A 19,013-nucleotide genomic window follows, 5' to 3' on the forward strand; every position below is an offset into this window, starting at 1 on the left:
CTCAGAGCTCCGCGCCCGCAAACCGGCCCCGCCGAGCGCGCCCCGCCGCGGGTCCCCAGCCGCCCGGCGCACCGCCCCGCGGGGGACGCGGAGTGGCGGCGCCTGGGGCTCCGGTCTTGCCCGGGATGGGGCCGCCGCCCCCTCCTCGCAGGCCGCCTCGGCGGCGCCCCTGGACGCCCTGTGAAAGACGCCATTGTGGCTGCAAAACGGATCAGGCCCCGGGGCGGTTTTTTCCTTCCCCTTCTGCTCCGGTCGCAGCGCCCGCTCCTCTTTGTGAGCCGCGGCCGGTGCCCCGCGCTGTTCGTCCCCAGCTGGGCAGATCCAGATTCGCCGCCTCCGCCTACCCGGACGCCTTTAAAGCCCCCTCCTCCTCCCTCCCATTTCCAGCCCCCCCTTTGGCTGCAAAGGTTTCATTTATTTTTAAAAAGCTCCCATTCCTCTTCCTCCCCACCTCCTCCCCTGATAAAGGGCACGGCACATGCTCCGGATTAGAAGTCTCCTTGGGAGGCGGGGGCGGGCGGGGGGACTGTGAGCGCTGCAGGTAATGGCTGTGGCTTTGCTGCGCTCACCTCTCTCCGCGCCGCCCGCAGCGCCGAGTCCGGAGCCCGCATCCTTCCCTCCCCGTCTGGCGGCCACGGTTCCCTTAAAGGGATAGAGCTTCCCGACCGCCTCCCGTCTCCGCGGTCTGAACCCGCGCTTCGGGCGCAGAGGTGGGCTGCTGGGATGCAGTTTGGCTCCCTTCTGACCTCTTCACTCGTCTGCCCCCCGCTCTGCCGCCCCTCTTTATCTACAAGAGAAGTGTGCTTCCTCTCTTGCCCCCAAGAGGGACCTGGCCGGAAAGTCGCGCCTCCTGAAAATAGAGCTGGGAGTAGGGGGTTACGTTGTGGTGAATTCGCGTTAAAAGTGAGGCTGAGTCCCAGAACATCCTGGAAGAGGAAACCAGACCTCTGGTGCAGGAATCCCTTACCTGGACGCGCGCTCTGCACAGCCGCCCCGCGTACCGCAACGTTCTAGCTATCTCGGGTAGACAGTGTTTGCCTTTGTGCTTTCCAACACTGGCACTGTCGTGGAAATGATTTTCTGGTATCAAAACGTTTTCACCGTGACTGTGCTTCGGGGGCCGACTGGGCGGGCGCCAAGTAAGTTAGCAAAGTTGGAAAGGGGGCCGTCGGCTTTGTACGTGGAGAAGAGCACGCAGGAACTGCCCAGGATCTCGGTGGCACTGGCTTCTTCGCTAAGAGGTGCACCGCAGTGGGCAGAAGTCATTTGGAACAAATGCTGCATTACCTTTCAGACCATAGAACCGGCTGCTTGCAAACAAATCCTCCGCTTAGGGTGGTGGTGGAGCGGGTGGTGTGTGCGCGCGCGTGATGCACACGCATCCTTGCTGGTACTCAGAGAGACATAACAGTTTAACATACTCATTCTTTAAGAAACGTTTGCCTTCTGTTTTCAATCAACTAAGCTGGCAGCTAGAGATACAAGTTTATTTGAGAATACCCTCTGGGTACCAAGCATGCTTGGATTGTTTAGCAAATTAAAAATGAGCAAAATGCTTTTACCTTCTCAGCAGTAGACTCCTTAAGAGACCTCCTGTTTTGTGTGTATGTGTGAGTTTTTTAGAGAATCATTTTCTGTGTGTTTCTCAAATGTGTTTTTAAAGTGGAAAAGGAGAAAATAAAGGATTTTTAAAGGCTGAGGCTGGAGCCATAGAATGATTCATTAACTGTGATTCTGCATCAAGGAATTCACCTGCATATATGGGGATCTGAAGAAACTATTAGCCTACTTGGTGAATTTAAAATAGCAATGAAGCCATTTGTCTCCCGTGAAATGGGCGGTGTGCCCTTGTGGTCCTTTCCTGTTTATGTCTGTGCAGCATTTGGCTTACTATTAGGGTATTTGAGAAGCTGCAGACTGCAAACAATTTGACTCAGGCTGCTGCCTGAATGTGAAGAATTGTTAGCCTTTGATATGATGTCAGAGGGTTGTTTACTAATTAGGTTGCAAAGGTGACCATGGCACTTTAAAACTTTGCATCACTGGGAAAACTTCACTGGGCTAGGCTTATGTTTCTAAAAGGGAAATAATTAGCCCCAAATCCATACATTTGTTGGGAAGAAATTTTTAAATGAATTAAGTGTGAATAATAGTTGGCAAAAATCTCCCACCGTAGTATGCAAAATGACTGCAGAGATTTTGCTGTATTAATTATGCTGGAAGCACAATATAAAGTTCTCTAACACACACTAGGGGTCTCTCTTCTAGCTGTAAGATTTTCATGTTTGTAGTTTCTTTGCTGGGGCTTGCATAGTAGGAGTGCAGATAATAGATCGGTTCATATTTATTTAAGCAGTAGTGACTTACTGTCCATTCACTTTCCTTGAACATATTTATTTTGGAGAGAGTATTCAATAATCCTTGTAAAAATTATGCTCCCTAAGTACTAGGGAAGTTACTGCAGTGAGACTTCTACTAGATGATGAGGAAAGCATATTATTCAATTTGCACTGAATAATGCATTGTGGATCTTTGGGCATCAAATCCAAAGCAATTTGTTTTTAAATGTAGGAATAATTAATGGCAGATGAAATGTATCAGAGAACTTTCAGAAATTAAACTTCCATTTTGCTCTACATTTAGCAAGAGCAGTTACTTGCACAAATGCTTTCTTGTCTTGACCTTTGTAAATCGGGATGATTGTTTCCTAATTCCAAAATGTAATGTTTTCTGCTAAGATCTTTTCCCATGTGCATTGCTTTTGAGTCATTCAAAGGATGTTTGTTTATGAACCATCATTTTACCCAGGCTTTTGTTTAGTTGTTTATTAAACTATATTTCTGAACCTTCTTTGGGACGCAATTTATAATTTCCCAAGCAAATGGAGCATTCATTTTCTCTGTCTTTAGAACAAACCATCTTGGGAATAAAAATAAAATTTTTGGATGCAAGCATGTATTTTAATAGCTTACTCATGCAGAAGCGAGAAACAACTCTCTCTGGCTTTTCATTCATAAAAACACACTGGATGTAAATAATCTTTGTGTGTTTATGAGTTTAGTTTGAGATAACTGTGTAGAAAGCAAAGCAGAGGGATTAGCCCTGAAGAATAACAAGCCTATGTTCATTAAGGCAGTTCATTCATTGAACAAATATTTATTTGTGTCTGCTGTGTGTGAAACACTGTGTTAGATGCTGGAGACACAATGTTGAGGAAAAACATTCAGAGTCCCCAATCTTCCAGAGCTTATGATCCAGACAGAGGGACAGACATTCATAGATAATTGAACAACTGACAGAAAATGAATGCTTTGAAGGAAAAGGAACTTGGGGCTCCAGGGGCATTAACCAAAGAGGGCTTAGACTGGGGTCAGGATTCCAAGAAAAATACTACACACTAAGATCTAAATGACAAAGAGAGAAGAGAGACTAAGTTCCAGGCAGAGGGAAGGGGAAACATTCGCCAAGCTGGAAGGGGCTTAGCAAAGGAGGAGGAACGCCAGGGTTAACTGGAGTTGAGAGAAGGAAGAGGTTATGGGGGAGAGCGGAGTGCAGGGACAGGCACCCGGTCTCAACCCTAAGAGTAGGGTGAAGGAGGGGTGGGGAGGATTGGGAGAGGGGCTGTAGGGGCATACTCAGATCAGAGTTTTGTAAAAATAATTCTGGTGGCCCTCTGGGAAATGTTTAAAGGGACCCGCAGAGGACGAAGCACAACCCTTGGAAAGCTATTACAGCTGGAGTTTGAGTAGTTACAGGGGAAACGGGATGAGAGGGATCAAGATTTATTTACAAGGTCAAATTTGCAGAACTTAGTCAAGGGTTGGCCATTGGGTGAGCAAGAAGAGGAAAATGCCAAATAGACGCCCAGGATTCTGACAATTGAATAGACACTGAAATTCTGAAGCCTGGGTGGATTTTGTACCTTTCATTTCTAAGCCTTATTCAGGTGCAGCGTAACTGCATTTAGAGGAAACTACGGCATCTGGTCACTCATTCATTCCTGTGTTTGTTCAGCCATGGCGTTTAGAGTGACTGCAGTGTTTAAGGTACTCATCTGCCTGCTTTTATCCTCTTATCCAGGGTGCCCTTCCTTTATGAAGTACACCATGTGGTTCCATTTACCTAAGTCCAGCTAAGTTGGAATTCATCATTGAAGTAGGCCTATGTTTAAACCTTCTGAAACAAAATCAAGTCTGTACCTTATAGTACGAATTAGTTGTGTTAAAAATTTTATCCACGCGTTAAATGGTCCTAAAAATCGGCAGCTCCACTCTGGTTTTTAAAATCCGACTTACATACAAATAATTAACACAATTATGCAAATCACTCACTGAAAACTTTTAGGGACCTAAACAGTTTCCCAATTAGTTGGATTCTGGTATATTTGTCCCTCATCTATTTCTAGCTTTCTGTACTAATCTTTGGGTAGTTTTGTCTCAATGCAACCTTTTCATACTTTTCTGAAGTGTTTTTGGCATTTCCAACCCCATCCCCATCTTTTCTGCTTGCTCGGATTTCTCTAGAACTTGTTCTCTCGTGTCTGGCTTCACAAACAGGAAATAGTTTTGCCCAGTATTTTATTCGCCACCCAAATAGCTAATGAGTAGGTATTTAATTTTAAAGTCATCTGAAATAAAGCATTCAGTTTTTCTTTCAACCTCAAAACTGATGAGGAGGTGAAGTTCAGCTGAGAGCTTTACAAGCAGCTTTTCTTCTCTCTAGCTGTAACCCGCCCAGAGAATTCTAGGTTGGAACTCCTTCCAGGAAATTTGGGTTTCATTTATTTCCAGGAAACAATTTGAATATTACACTCTCCACAGGAGTTTGATAAACAAATGCAATTCCATACGTTACTTTTTTCGATGGTGCTCATGTGGGTTGCCCCGAGGGCAGGCTCTGGTTGGAAAAACAGCTATCGCTTGGGGATCTATTTCTTCTGTTAAAATGGAAATACTACTGCCTCTCCAACCTGCCTTATAGGATTGTTGAGAGGAAAAATAAGAGTATGTGTGTTCTCGTAAACTGTGAGTGGTATCAAACAGCCCCGAAGGGCAGTGTCTCTAAAGAAGCCACCCCAATCTTGGCCCCTGAGTCCCTTTGTCCATCTCAGTCCCATGTTGTCCTGGAGGCCTCTGAATCCCTGGGTGCTGGTACTATCCATGACGAAGGTTCAGAGAGCAAGTACTAAAGGCCAATGTAGCATAGGCATACCTCACTGGACCACCCCCCCCCCAGATAATCTTGCCCAGATTACACTATCAGGCAAGTACTATTATTTGCCCATTTTACAGATGAAAGAACTGAGGATTAGAAAGGTTCTGTGACTCAAGGTCAAAGACTGGGCTAGTGGCAGCACAGGAATTCTAACTCAGTAGGTTGACTATGAAGCCCTACCCACTGTTAGCCACTCTGCTGCTCCCTACATTCCTGTCCTCTCTGTCCAGTACATATTATTTGAGCCCTTTTCATAGGCGCTTGGCAGGGTACCTGCCTGCTCTGCCACCAGCTTACATTCATCCTCTCCTCTCTTCTCCCCCTCTACCCCCTACCCCTGCTGTTTCCCCACCAGCCCCAGCACCTTATTCTTAGGCCAAGAGAAAAAAGAAAACATCAAAAACTATTTGCAGTTGTTGTGATCAGAACATCTGAATGGTTCTCCAGCTGTTGCTGAGCAAATCATTTACTCACAAATACTCTGTCATTCTGGCCGAAACAGGGATTTGTTTCTTCTCCAATGAAAACTGACAACAATTCAGCCCTTGCTGCTGACACCAATGCTGCTATTAAGAAGAAGAGTTATGAACTGAAGAGAATGTTAACTAGATAGATTTCAAAGGCTCGCTAGAGGACGGGAGAGTCTTCCTGATAAATCTTTCCAAAGCATCTACTGCTATCATCACTTACTGTTTTTGTAGCACTTTCACTTTGCTGGGAATTTGTAGCTAATGGAACAGAAAATGTGTATAAAACAAAAGACCCGGACCCCCTGTGGGGAAAAGAAGAAAGCTATGTTGGTCCATGGTGCTAGGAGTCCACTCCCCCACCTGCACACGCCCTCTAACCCACATTCAAATTCCACTCCATCACTTTCTAACTAGATTGTCTTGGTTCAATTACTTAACCTCCTAAGCTTCACTTTTCTGAACTGTAAATGAGGTAGTACTACTTTTTTGAACTGCAAATGAGATCATAATATGAGGTAATTATAAATGAGATAACAATAGCCCAAGGTAGGATATACTTAAGATGCCCAGCACATAGTAAGCACTCAGAAAATATCCATACAATGTTATTTAAGATTATTCCGCAGTTCTTTAATACAGTGCCTTGCATAAAAGATAGGTGCTTGATAAAGTAATTGTTTCATATGTCAATGCAGAATTTTAGAGATCATAAGAATAAAACCTGGCATTGAGTTTACCCTCGTATAAGCACTTTTTTGCCATTAACAAGGGCATTCAAGTCCTGCCAGATGCCCCTCCCAATCAGATCAGTTGTTTGGGGACAGACTACATCTCATCTGGGGAATTACTGCTGCTGAGACAGATGCCCCTGTTTTACTTTTTGATTACACACATGAAGGTTGCCATGAGACGCAGTTGTCGTGAGATTCCCATAATCTGCAGACACTTGGAACTGATGCTATAAAATGACGGGCTACACCCCTAGGTTCTGAACCCCCAGCACCACTGAATTAGCTTGTTGAAACATCGGCCCAGGTCTGATAACCATTCCATCCAGCAGATGGCAGTGACACACACTGACAAGTAAGCCCGGCATAGCCTCTGGTCTTTCCCTTAGTGACTCACCGCTGTCCCGCTCTCAATGGAAAAGCGGGGCTGAGTCAGCCTTAAAAACTTGCCGTGGCTCTTTTATGGGAACCACTGAGGCTTACCCGGGAAGGTGGAAGGATCCACACCTCAGAGTCGCCTATTTCCTTCCGGACTGTGGGGCAGGGAGGAGAGAAAACAGGCACTGTTATCTGTTCCGCTTTACTTGCCGCCAGTCTCCCACAGATAAGAAGGATAAGAGGTCTGTTTGGCTGTGTGTTTAATCAAATCAACAGAAGAAAGTGCTGTCGACCTGCAGCCGCCCCCACGCTGTCGCAGGCAGGCTTTGGATTGAGAGCACTCCATGTAATAGTCATCAGGAATACTAGTAAATTAATTGAAGACCCGTTGGAAACATGATTTTCCGCTTGCTGGAAAATGTGGCTGCGCTGCTAACTGCGTGACCCTAAACCTGGATTTCATTCCCCTTTTCAAGGACTTTGCAATATATTATTTCTTCAAATCATCATCTAGTACCCAGGACAGTGGTGTTATTGGGATTCCCCATGTTTTAGATGAGAAGGTCCAGGCACAGAGAGATTAAGTAACTTGCTCAGGGTCACAGATTGGAGAGTGGTAGAGCCAAGATTTGAACAGTGCATTCAAACTCAAAGAGTCTCAAGCCCTTAACCTCTAGTTACTTTTGCCTCTTACTAATAACAATTGTTATTCATAGCTAATAATTATGAAGCCCTTTTCATGTGCAAAATCTTTACACATTTTAACTCCTCTAATCCTTCCAGGCTCTCTAAAAAGAGAAGTCCTATTACTTTCCCGTCTTGTTGAATGAGGAAAAAGTATTTACTCTTTCCCCACTCAGTAAGAAAGAAACACAATAAGGTAATGCCAAAGACATGTAAACCCTTTTTCTTTACAGAGGAAAAGAAATTAATAGCAAGACTGCAGTACACTCAAGGGCTAAACCATGGGGCCTCTGGAACTGCCAGAGTGATTTAAAGACAAGAGAAATCAACAATGACAGTTCTGGAGCCTATGCTCACTCCTACACGACAAGGTATATGGACTTTTTAAATGTCTTACTCTTTAAAATTTTTATCAGAGGCCATTCCATATTTATAGGCTCACAGCCATTTGCAGAATTGGTGAATGGCCCGCAAAGATTCAGATAGGTTCCAGTCCTGTCCTCTCCTGGGAGTCGCTTCTCATCATTCTAGGAGGAAGTAGGAAGATCCAGCTGATTTACTAAATGCCGTCACCTTCTCTCATATACGGAGGCTATTGCTCAGAATAGCTCTTATGCCCAGCGAGTTCCAGAAACTCACAATAGTCAAAGAAATTCACCATAGTAGAAATTCACTCAGCCACTCCCAGATGCAAAATGCTCTTCCACGTATGGGATGGAAAGTGGGTTTTAGAATTTGGTATCTAATCACTTAAAGGACCCTATTTTCTGCAATATGCGTAAATGAGGTTTGGTAGAAAACACAGGTCTCAAAATGAGGACTGAACTTTCAGAATTCAGCCTTCTTCAGTGGCTGAGAATATTGTATTTCAAAGATCCAGAGCTTGTGAGAAATGAATCATTCAAAGGTTGCATAAGTCACACTAGCCACATAAGACGCTTAGGTGGTTTTCTACAGGAAAAACAGATCTTGATCTTGACCTGCTTAAATCTAGCTCATTCCCATTTCCTGGAAATAATCACAAGAGTTCATGACCAATGGAGTCCTGGGGACCCTGCCAGTCATGTGTATTACTGAAAGGTGAGTCAGAGCTGAGTGAGTGAAAAGACAGAACGGAAATACTGCAAACTTCCACCTTAAGAAATCAGGGACATTTCTTATCATATTTTTCTTCCAATTAACTTTTGTGTTCATGCAAATCTTTGCACAATGCTATTCTTTCACTTCTGATATGTCTGTATGGCTAATGCATTTGGAAACTAAGAATATTTCTAGCTAAAGCTCAATCCACTTAAAAAGCTCAATCATTTAACTATGTGTAATTGTTCAAGGGGTCTTCTTTGTTTCTTTTTCCTTCTTAAAGAAAATTCTGAGTCCAAATGCATTTTAGATTCCAGGCTTACATTCAGACTCTACTTTTGAAAACATGCACCCAGATTCCTTGTAGAGTCACACTTTTTTTTATTATACAGTTGAAGTATTCATATAGCTGAGTTATTTTTGACAGTTCTCCTGCAAACTATAAATATCTGGTAAGAATGTTTCCAAATTATTCTGCTAAGGAGTATGATAGATACTTTTAACACCTGAATATAAGACCTTCTGATAAGCTTGGTTATTCAAGAGTTGATGATATAGTTTCCATGTGATCTGTCTTCTGTTCTAACTTTTCACTGCTGTGTGTACCTTTTGGCCTCATAATTATTTTTTGGTCCCTCTGTCAAAGAATGGATGAAAGAAAAGAAAAGAAAAGAAATACATTTTGAATCCATTTCTCTTTCTTTCTTCCTCCTCCTACCAACTTGACAAAGTCTGTTGGAAAGGAGTCAGCTCTTGATTCATGCCAACAGAGGGACGTAACAGTATGAATAGGCCAAAGGCATGGTCGATGCAATATCATTTTTGTTAATATTTTCAGGTGACATATTAACTGGGCTAGTATTAAATATTGCCATCTTAATTTGTGTATTACTATTGGGCACATTTTTCTTCTCCATTTCAACTTCTGTAGTCATACTATTATATATGATTTAAGCATTAACAGGAAAGACTTATCTAACCCCTTAACAAACAGTCTTTCCCAGATATGAATATGAATCAGCCTTCACAGAGTATTTTCTACCTCTGTGGTTCATGAACCTTAGTATTCCTCAGAATCACATAGAGAGCTTGTTAATCATGCCTGGCTCCACCTCCAGAGTGTCCAGATAGGTCTGGGGTGAGGCCCCTGAAAAACTGCATTTCTAACCTTTTCCCAATGGATGTTGCTGCTGCCCCAGGGGCTCTCTTTGAGAACCGGTGTTCTAGGGAACAGTAGACCCTAGAGGTGCTCCCGAAGGGAAATATAAAAGGATTCGTCCATCACATAAATTTGGGAAACATATGTCTCTTTTGAAGTCTTTTTAAGGAATGTAAAGATTTGTAGAAGCCTTGGAATAGGGGGATCAGTTTTATAAGTCGCATTTTCTCAATTTATTTGACCACAGAGCTCTTTATTCTGTCTGTGCCATTTAACTCTCAGAATGACTATTCCTGGAACACGCGTTAGGAAGGCCGCTCTACTTAGTGAGGCCTTGATGGGCTAAACTTGAGTACTCTCACCTTCTGCTTCGTGTTGGCAACTCCCTGGCAAGGATGAAGATTGGCCATTTGCAGCACTTGGCCCTTCCCCAACCCAGCAGTCTCCCATCCCAGCATTCCTTTGACCACAGTACATCACCCTCCTACTGTTCCCAAAGCCTGACCTCAGGGCAGTCTGAAGGTCCGTCCCTGCTTCTTTGCTCACCTCCCCTGCCTGTCTTCTTCATCCCCTCCCCCTCTGTGCTCAGCCTGGCTTCAGTGGACCCCCTCATCACCACAGCACATTTACCAGTTCCCTCAACTCTTCCGGCACCTGACTTGTCTGTCCTTCCTCTCTCGCCAACACTCAGTTCTGGATAACCTTACTTTTTCCTCACTTTCAATCTTGGGAGCCCTAGTGACACTAGTAGATTGTCACATAATTCTTCTAACTGATGCCATCACAAAATCATTCACCCATTCAGCCAGTATGTATATGGTTTTTTACATTGTCAGGCACTACCCTAAGCCTCCAGCAATGAACAAGGCAAAAAGGTCCAGGGTCTGGTGGAGTTGCCGTGCTGGGGGCAGTGCCATGAGAACATACAATTAAATACAATTAAATGCTGTGCAAAAAACTAAAGCAGGGTGGTCCAGGCAGACCTCCATAGAGAGGGGATTTAAGCTGCTTTCTGGGTGCAATCATGTCAGCTTACCTTAGCTGGCCCCTTGCTATTGTTTGGCATCCTTAGTTAACTTCTTACCTCACCCCCCACCATGGCTGTTCTGGGTCTCTTTACTCTTCTCAAATTCCAGACTCATTCTCACGTATCAGATAAACGTGTGTCCTGATTTACTGAGATGCCCCGAACCCCCTGTGTGGCTCCAGTAGTCCTCTTTTGCTTTCTTTGTGTCCCTCTTCATGTTTTGCCTTTCCTCTTTCCACCGGTCCCCTCCTTTAGCCTCAAACTATTTGCAAAATAACCCATCTGTTTGTGTGTCCCCAAATTCATATGTTGAATGCCTACCTCTCAGTGTGACTATATGTGGAGATAAGGCTTTGGGGGACATAATTAAGAGTAACTAAGTTCCCCAGGGTAGGCCTTGATCCAATGGCATTGGTGTCCTTATAAGAAGAGACACCAGCAAGTCCAGTCTCTCTGTGCTCTCACACAAAGAGGCCATGTGAGCATGCAGCCAGAAGGCCTCTGTCCACAAGCTGGGAAAAGAGCCCTCATCAGAATTTGCCTTGGCCAGCACCTTGATCATGGACGTCCCAGCCTCCAGAACCGTGAGAAATAAATGTCTGTCGTTTAAGCCACCCAGTCTGCGTTATTTTGTCATGGCAGCGTGAGCTGACTAATACATCATCCTCTAACACAAAACAGAAAGCCTCCCTGCCTTGTGCTCCCACTGCCTCCCCTCACGCCAACACACACCTCCTCCCACTCACCGCCATCTGGCTTCACATCTCCTGCCTTTCTCCCTTCCCTGTAGGTTGTACTTTTCAAATCACATTTCATTTTAGTGTATGTTCTTGTGCCTTTTCAAAATGGGACAGCGTTACAAAACATAGGGTGGAACATGTTCTAAAAGGTTTTATTTTTAACTTCTCTTGGGATCAAAACTTCTGCCGTCTCTCAGTGTTTCAAGCTACTTAACTGACCTTCAGCACGAAATGTCATCTCTGCTTATCACTGAATCCAATCATATTTCTCAGTGAAGTTCCTTTTTTGATTTCCTTAACTATTCTGGTTTTCTTTTAAGAAACAATTTAGGGGAATTAGTTATTGTTCTACTTTATATATTTCAACATCAACAAGGTCGCTTTTCCAACTGAAATTTTAATAGCCCTAAGCAGGACTAGAAATTTAAAAATCAAAATTGGGAAAATGGTTTATTCTTTTTAAGAAAACCTTTCCACCTAAACTATCTTCTTTTTTAATGAATTATAATAGAATCCCATCAACCATTGTTTATTTAGTGGAATGTTGTCACGGCATGCACCAGAGAGGAACAAAATCTTTGGGAAAAGGACAAGTGTCATTGCTTCCCCGAGTTAACCTGTTGCAGCTGGACCTGTAGTCACTCTCTCTGAGGGAGAGGTAGGAAGAGGTAGGGGTGGGACAGATTGGGACAGTCACTTGCACTATTGCCATGGATTCCCTTCTAAGCTTCTGCACTGATCATGAAGAGTAAGGATCATGACATCCTTACTGGGAAAGCCAAGAAGACCCCTCCTGCCTTGGAATGGCGTAAGAGCAAGCCCAACATTTCACAGGGCATGGAAGAGTGGCCGGCAGGGAAGGGAGGATTAAATGGAGCCACATCTGTAAAGCACTCCGTGTAGTGCCTGGCATTGTAGTAAGTACTCAGAACACGGCCATCACTGTCAGTGTAATCATCACTGTATTTACCATACATGCATACACACATACTCAGGCATCTACACGTGTATGAGTGATGATTCTTTCTGGCTCTAAATGGGACCTATGGGTCTTTCCTCTTTTTTATTTTTCCTGCAGTTTTTGGCTGGGGCTGGGTTTGAAGCCACCACCTCTGGTATATGGGGCCAGCACCCTACTCCTTTGAGCCACAGGTGCCGCCCCCACCACCCCGAAACCTATGAGTCTTGAAGGAACTCGCAATGAACGTTGAAACAATCTCATGTCGAGATTGTCACCTGTCATTTATAGCTGCCTAGAAAGCTGGTGAAAAGTCACTGCAGTCTGTGCCTAAAGAAGGGGCATGGAGCAGACTCTAATCACCCCAGTCCCATCAGATTAATGAAATACTTGCAAAGAGTTAAATGGTTAGGCAGGGGCATGCCAGAAGGACTGCACCAGTGGTTCTAGAATGGGGGAGTTGTCATAGGTTGGGGGTAAGGAAGGTGGGGGGATTACTTCGATAGAGACCAGTGGGAAAATGAAAAAGGAAAGTGAACAGAAGGTGAGACTTCACTCTCGGGCTGCCTGTGAAGCAATCGAGTAGCAAAATGCTAGCCCACCAGGGAAGGATATGCCATGGGAAGAACTCACAAAGCTGTGACTGAGCTAAAAGGGGCAGGGGATCTTCTGGTGTATGGAGAGAATATGTTTTTTAAAATTCAAGCTATACAAGTAAAATATTATACTCTATGCTCTGGTTACAAGCAACCAGTTAATGGGTGTCTTGTTCTCAGGCACCCTGGGGCTAGAAGAAAGGTAAGACCTTGCCCCTAGATGCTTGAAATTTGGGGGAAATAGGTAAATTACAATAGGGTTGGCTGATGGCAAACGTGCCTAGGGGCCAGTGGTGTGGGAAGGTGTCTGGGGAGGAGGTGAGAGTGCAGCGCGGCCTTAGAGACCACACAGCATGCCCAGCGGGGGCAGTTCTGCAGGTGAACGTGGAAGACACTTTTGGAAGGTGAGAGATGAGCCCAGCTGAATGGGGGTTTGGGGAGGAAAACCTTGACTCCAGCTGCCTCTTCCTCTTTCCCACCCACCTGGCTTCTAGGATTTGGCTGCCTTTTCAGATCTCGATCCCACAATACCATTTGACTCTGAGATCCTTGTCCTCTCCAACCATGTCCCTAAGCTTATCTGCAGACACACTCCCAGGGACCTTCATGTCCCTTGGATTCAGTACAAACCAAAGCAGCTGACTCTGCTGTTTCCCGCCTGCAGATCTCCACCTTTCCAGGCCATGCCTCCAGCTGCCAGACACCAGACTCCCCTGAGGCTCCGCACCAAACTCATCACTGCCCTGCTCTCCCAAACATTTCTCCCTCCTGCGAGAACCAGGGCTCCGGTGCCCAGCACAAATCCCCTTGACCCCTTCCTTTCCCCCAATCCCTCTTAGACACACATGTGCAGGATCCCCAAGGTCTGGCATTCCTACCTCCTGAAGGTCTCCTTTATCTGTTTCCCCCTCTCACCACCACTCACCCACCCTGGCTCCTCTGGGCCACTGTAGAGGCCATCGTCCATTACACTGCTCCTCCTCCCTCCTCCCTGTGAACCACTCCCCACCAACAAGTCCCTTCACCCTCTCACCAAAATTCTCCCACAACACAGTTCAGAATATTAGGATGCCAAACTCTATCTTAAAAAAACCTTCCATCTCCCGTGTGTGTGCTGATTATATGTTGATTGTATATGGTGTGACCACCCCATGCAGCAGTGTGGCCCTGGGGTTCAGAACACAGGTGCTGGAGCCTCCAGAGCCCAACACTGCCACTTACCAACTGTGTGATCCAGAGAAGCTCCCGAACCTTTCCTCATCTGCGGAATGGAGTCAGCATTTTACCTACAGCACAATGTGGTTGTGAGGATTTTGATGAGGAAAGCTCTTGTAGCAGTTCCTGGCACATAATTAGCACACATTACACAATAGCTGTGATGTGTGCCTGTGGAAAGAGATAATAAGAATACAGTAATGTTATCAATAATGTTTATCTCTAGACCATACTTTTTTTTTGTTTTTGAATTTTTACTTTTCTATATTTTCCCAATTCTGCATAATAACCATGAAATCCTTTGACAACCATTAAACTGATGTTTTCTTTGGAAATTTCATGATGTTACATCCCTGTTTAAAAATGTTCAGTAACTTCCTACTGCCTACATGATATGAACTCAAGCCCAGGGCCTACCCTAAGGAGCCCTGCACCCTCAGCCTCAGCTGGATTTACTGGTGACACTTCCCACCATTCCACTTATATCCCAGCCTCCAGCCTCTCTGCTCTTCTTTGCCTCCAAATGTTGTGTCCTGCATCATTTTCTCTTTTTACTTGTGTTTTTCCCAGGGTCTGTCATCTCCTCTGACATCAGTACTGTCATACTAGACCTCTGTTCATGCTTGGAGGCTTGGTCCAGATCCCAGCTTTCTCAGGAGATTTGTTTCTCAATTTGGGTCCCCCTGGTACTATGGGGTGACATGTGTGGCTGACCAAGGGCTCCCTAAGTCTTCAGGCTCGGTCACAGTCCTTTTGGCATCTCCAGACATCTGTAGAATCCTCAAATGTCTAAAGACGGGTGGAGGGACAAAAGCACAAGGGAGGTAGGAAAGAAAAGTGGAGGGCAATTACATGCAGGGCTCTGAAAATAAGACCCATCAAAAGGGAATTTTGGAAGTTTTTTTGAGGATAACATGATAAAGGGCAACATTTTAGAAATAGACACTGGCAACAGTAATATGTAAAAGAATAATGTGGAGAGGTAAGAAAGTTGGATAAAAGGCAGTTAGCAGTAGTTGAGCTGCCCTGCTGAGCACTTCCCTTCATGGGCCCAAAGATCCTCACTGTCTGAATGGTACCATCATCGCCCCCTAGCAGGTGAAACACACACATGCAGTCATTCAAAGCTGATACAGCTGCCCCCCAAACAAGGGCTGCTAACTAGCCTTCCCACACTGTGGCTGCTTCAGCAGCCAGACTAGCCAACAGATCGCTGGGCCTTAGGGATAGAGATGCTGAGGTTGAAAAAGTAATCACGTGGTACGCTCAACACTAGAGTGTTTTTGCAGGTGTACATCAGTAAAGACTTAAAGTTACCAGAAAAACCTGGGTGACAGATAAATAAAATGTTAAAGGGGAAAAAGAAGATATTCAAGTGTCTAGGAAGTTAGGAAGTTTATGAATAGAGTAAATTTGGAATGATTTGACAATGAACTATGGAGAGTGGGAATTTGGGGATAATGAAAGAAGCTTCTATTACATAACAGGTTGAATAGGTGTTTAACTTTACTATGGGTAGGTATGATACAGGCTGAAAATATAAAAAGTGGGTGCAAAAGTTTTGGGTGTATTAATAGATGATTGATTTGCGCCCCATTTATTTATTTATTTATTGTTTTACAGACAGAGTCTTACTTTGTTGCCCTCCGTAGAGTGCCATAGTGTCACAGCTCACAGCAACCTCCAGCTCTTGGGCTTAGACGATTTTCTTGCCTCAGCCTCCCAAATAGCTGGGACTACAGGTGCCTGCCGTAACACCCAGCTTTTTTTCTTGTTGTTGTAGTTTGGACAGGTTTGAACCTGCAACCCCCAGTATATGGGGTGGGCGCCCTACTCACTAAGCCACAGGCACTGCCCTGCACCCTATTTTTTAAAAAAAAATTACATATATGTGGGAGAGATTTCCCTAATTTTTTTTTTTTTTTTTGCAGTTTTTGGCCAGGGCTGGGTTTGAACCCACCACCTCTGGTGTATGGGGCCAGTGTCCTACTCCTTTGAGCCACAGGAGCCCAATTTCCCTAATTTTTTGAAGTGACCCCAGGGAGTGCCAACCCATGATCTCAAACCATCCTCAATGTGACATATGTAACAAGAATGACAATAGCCACAGTAAGGGCCCAGAGCAATGGCTGACTCCTATAATCCTAGCACTCTGAGAGGCCAAGGCAGGTGGATTCCTTGAGCTCAAGCATTCGAGACCAGTCTGAGCAAGAGCAAGACCTTGTCTCTACTAAAAATAGAAAGACCAGCTAGGCATTGTGGTGGGCACCTATAGCCCCAGCTACTCAGGAGGCTGAGGCAACAGGATCACCTGGGTCCCGGAGACTGATGAGGTTGCTGTGAGTTATTAACCAGAGCATAGAGTGAGACTGTCTCAAAAAAAAAAAAAATAGCCACAATATATAGGACACTGTACTGACATCATCTTGTTCAATCCTCACAACTGTTTGAGGAAGGAATTACTATTCCCCACTCTTCAGATGAGAAAACTGAGGCACAGAGGGCTCACGTAACTGTCACAGGGTTGCACAGCTCATGTAAAGGAGCAGAGCTGAGATTCCAGCCCAGGCTGCTGGACTTCAAAGCCAATGCTTTCTCCATTATGGACACTGCCTCTGGGGTGGGCTGGACACTGCCTCTGGGGTGGGCTGCCCACTGGACTCACACAGAGAAGCCTTCCTAAACACATTAGTGTTCTAGCATCTTTTCCAACAGAAGAAAATAGACCTCATCCCACTGAGGCAACAGTTTCCTTTCTTCATTGATAGGACACCAAGCTTCTTAGTCATGGCCCAACTTCCCTCAGTTGCCAGTTTTTGGAATCGGTGGAGAGGAGGATGACCACACTAGGTGGGCTGACCCCATAATAGAAGACTTCACACATCTTGCATTCCTGCCCACTCACCCAGCACCTCCTCTTAGCAGCTAACCTCAGCACCACCCCCAGCAATCTGGATAGTCCTCCTGCCACTTGAGAGAACATTCTTCGTTGTTCACAGTCCCTGGTGTTCACATAAAGCCAAAGTTAACGCTTTGGAGTGTTCCCATTATCCTGTGACAAATCTGGACCAAGCCTGGGAAGGAGCATGGGAGGCCCCTAATCAGAAACAGTCCAAGAGACAGAGTGGGTGGGAGGGAGAAAGGGAAGAGGAAAATATGGAAGATGTGTGGATATTTCCAAGGGCCATGCATTAAAAAAATTGTTTTAACCATTTAAAGAATTTGAAAACTAGAAGCAGCATTGGAAACATCTTCAGTGTATGGAGCACAAACAAGGGAAGACTTAGGGGCTGCTTACTGCAGCGTCAATCCCACCTTCACCAGCTGCCCACTTTGGAAGCCCAGGCGTGCTGCTGAACCACTGGGAACCTCTGTTTCCTTTTCCTTATAATGGGGTGATCATAGTCAAGAAAGCGAACATAGTCCTGGTACCTGCCGGCTAGTCTGTGATAGGGTGTGACCCATGGACATGTGGGCCCCAGACAAATATTTATTTTTGTGGCATCCCATCTATGTAAATAACTTGAGTCCCTCCAGCAGTTCCATCTCACACAATCTATAAAAGAAATATTGCAACAGCAGCCTAGGGGACAAGCTTCTCGCAGGGCTGCCCTCCTGGAGCAGGTGTCCAGACACAGGACACATGGTAACAAGGTCCTCAGGCTCCTCAGGGCATTGGATGAGCCATCTGGGTAGAGATTCAAAATGCTTTGAAGAGGAGTAGCCAGGCTTGGGCCCATAGGCATTTCAGCTGGGACTCGGGGCATCCAGGCCTGGCCCGCCTCAGGCACCAGGGAAGAACTTCAGAAATTCCTAGGAAGTTACTCCAGTGTGAGCAGCCTGTGAGGCACAGGGACCTGGCCCACCCAGGACCAAGGACAATACTGGTTGCAATGTTCCCAAAGGAACATAAATATCACAGAATACAAATAATAATCAGACAAGGTCAATCCGTGACCACGTAGGAACAAATCAGTCCCAAGACCACCATGGATAATACACAGGATGCTCTGCAACCACAGACACAAACGCCCCATCTAATTAACTTGCTTCTCACTCCTCTGTCAACAGCAGTCCTAACCCACTTCAATCTTCTGTCCCCCCAGACAGATAATCAGTACACGCTGATCATCAAATTGCTCTTGCTCTTGGATGCCACTGTCCCCTCATTTCCTTAGATGTGCCCAGTACAAAAAATCAAATCCTGTAATAAGCCCTTCAACCCCCTCCCGTGGTTCCTTGATATGTCTTCTCACTCGCAAACTGAATAAATCTTCCTTTGTGTAACCAGAAACATTTTCTTGGTGGACCTTAGCTAAGGGTGTCAACATAGAAGAACTGTCTTATAGGACTTTTGTAAGTGGTGTTCACTGCTGTGCCTAATGTGTAGGGTGCTATTATTATTTGGGAGCAATCTGTGATCTTTCTGACCCATTCACCAAGCATCTCACCTGGTTTTACTCCATAAAACAACTGTGGTCTGTGCACCAGTAACCTCAGTATCACCTCCAGCTCAGCTCCAGGTGATACTGAGGTTACTGGTGCACAGACCACAGTTAACCTGCATTTCTATGCAAACTCTCAGGCCCCTCCCTGGACTGACTGATGTGGGTTGTTTTTGTTTTTGTTTTTTTTCCGTAGAGACAGAGTTTCACTTTATTGCCCTTGATAGAGTACCATGGCATCACAGCTCACAGCAACCTCTATCTCCTGGGCTTAGGTGATTCCCTTGCTTTAGCCTCCCAAGTAGCTGGGACTACAGGT

General features: G+C 45.1%; 1 protein-coding gene across 1 annotated transcript in view; it reads left to right on the plus strand.

Annotated features, from left to right (window-relative positions):
- The window catches only part of KCTD1 (potassium channel tetramerization domain containing 1), a 192,636-nt gene that overhangs the window by 644 nt on the left and 172,979 nt on the right, over positions 1 to 19,013 (plus strand). The gene's annotated exons all lie outside the window — the stretch shown is intronic.

The sequence above is a fragment of the Otolemur garnettii genome, unplaced genomic scaffold (genome assembly GCF_000181295.1).
Source record: "Otolemur garnettii isolate 467f Iridium unplaced genomic scaffold, OtoGar3 scaffold00012, whole genome shotgun sequence".
NCBI classification, from domain to species: Eukaryota; Metazoa; Chordata; class Mammalia; order Primates; family Galagidae; genus Otolemur; species Otolemur garnettii.